Genomic DNA, 2,476 nt, shown 5'->3' with positions numbered 1-2,476 from the left:
TGTGCGCGGGCACAGTGAAGGTGGCCTATAAATAGGAGAGGTGGTTCATTTGTTCAAGGGTTGGAAAATTTGGAGAGGCGAAGCCCTGCTGGATTAAAGACTCAGATCTAAAAAAGATCCAAGCTTTGGGACTTCGAGGACTTGTTCATCCAGATCTGGTGCTCGGCGATCGTCAACGCCAAATAAGGCAAGAGTTCGAGAGGACCGGATCTCAGATCTACGCAGGCGTACTCCGGAGCAAAGCTTGGTCTTTGATCCCGAGAATTAAAGGCTACTATTTTCTTGGCGAAATAGTACCCTCGGTTATTATTTCCTTGGCGAAATAATACCCGTCGTACTGCGTAGATCGGACCGGATCTAGATCTCGCGGTGGTCCACGGATAAACCCCGGCGCAGGCAAACAACCCACGCAAGCGAGCGACCGCAAAACAGGAGCTCGTGATTTGTTCGACAAACAAGGATAAAAAGTTGTAATCTTTCTTTTCTTTTATTTGATTTTCATTGTAACCGGATCTTATAAAAAGATCGGATCTTTGTAACTCAAAAAGCTGTTATTTAAGATGACAATGGAATCAACAATGAAGAAAGACACGATTTTTCCCGCGAACAGATAGTTAAGTTACACAAACAACTTGTTAACTTTCTTTGTTAATTAACTTGTTAAGTTACACATGTAACATGTTAACTTTCACTGTTAGATTGTTAAGCTACGCAGATAACATGTTAACTTTTATTGGTAGCTTGTTAAGTTACTCAGATAACATGTTAACTTTCTCAGTTAGATTGTTAAGTTACACAGATAACTTGTTAAATTTCTTTGTTAACTTGTTAAATTACAAATGTAACATGTTAACATTCGTAGTTAGATTGTTAAGTTACATAGATAACTTGTTAACTTATTAATTTACCCACCTAATATAATAAAACTTGCTTAGCAAGTTCTTCTGATCAACGATTGATCAACCATTCTTGGCTAAAAGGATTATTAGTCCTTTTTGAAATTAACTCTTTCAAAAGAGTTTCTTAACTCGGCTAGAGATTCAAACTTATTCAAACAAGTTCTCTTCAATATCCTACAGGGCTGGAATTTTTGGGGGAGATCAAACCACCAAGGGGTTGGATTTTTTTGGTTGGATTCTTGGAGATTAATGATGGATTCTTTTGGAGGTTGGAGTTTTCGGCTAGAAGATCAAGTCTCAGAGGATCCTTCAGCAACAGAAAATCTACTTGGCTTATTAACCGATTATTCGGTTTCAACAACTCTGTTTAACAGAGTTCTAACTCGTTCTGAGTTATAAAACTTGGTTAAGAGTTCTTGATCAAACTTGTCACGCAAGTTAGTTGTTCCAGCGAATTGCGACGTGCGGATCGTCAACGGAGAGCAAATTCGACGCGAGCATTCAAATGAGGCACTCTATCACCACCATGAAGAACCCGAATTAAACAAAGGGAAAATTTCAGATTAATTTTCCTCTCTTTCGTAATCGAAATTCAAATTGTAATTAAGATCGAGAGAATACAAATCAATTTTTTTTATTTTATTTACTATAAATTTTCCACCAAACAGGGTTGTGGTCTCCATGGAAAAAAGGACAGGTAGAGAAGGAGAAGAAGAAGAAGAAGAAGAGGGATAGTTTGGGGTTTTTTTGGAATTTTTTCTCTTAGGAAGTGGAAATAGGGTTGGATCACATATTGGAAAGTATAATTAGGGCTAATACACATTAGAAAAACTACAGGGGGCTGGGACACATCTAGATCCCATTTTTGGGGCCTTGAAGTAAATTTCCCTTAAATTAAAATAAGATAGAATTTGTAGTCCAATAAACACCTCAGTAGATGAAAGGGGAAAAAATTTTGAGAACTCATGTAGATTTTGCCTGTAACTTCTCTATTAAAGAGTGGACTGCTTAATTTTTTTCGTTGATGATGCTAATATCATATTTTAATTCTAATAATCATTAATATTACTAGATTACACATGCTAATAAATTATGAAATTAATCTAATATTGATAATGACATTCTATTGTGCGTAGCTCAAAAAAAATTATTACTTAAAATTTTTATACGTTTGTTTGTGAAAATTAATTTAATGAAAGGAATAAAGTTTATTTAATGAAAGAAAAATTTATACTTTTAATGACATTCTATTGTGCGTAGCTCAAAAAAAATTATTACTTAAAATTTTTATACGTTTGTTTGTGAAAATTAATTTAATGAAAGGAATAAAGTTTATTTAATGAAAGAAAAATTTATACTTTTAATGACATTCTATTGTGCGTAGCTCAAAAAAAATTATTACTTAAAATTTTTATACGTTTGTTTGTGAAAATTAATTTAATGAAAGGAATAAAGTTTATTTAATGAAAGAAAAATTTATACTTTAATTATTACTTAAAATTTTTATACGTTTGTTTGTGAAAATTAATTTAATGAAAGGAATAAAGTTTATTTAATGAAAGAAAAATTTATACTTT

Source organism: Asparagus officinalis, chromosome 3 (assembly GCF_001876935.1).
Source record: "Asparagus officinalis chromosome 3, Aspof.V1, whole genome shotgun sequence".
Taxonomy (NCBI): Eukaryota; Viridiplantae; Streptophyta; class Magnoliopsida; order Asparagales; family Asparagaceae; genus Asparagus; species Asparagus officinalis.
This window is presented reverse-complemented; position numbering follows the sequence as displayed.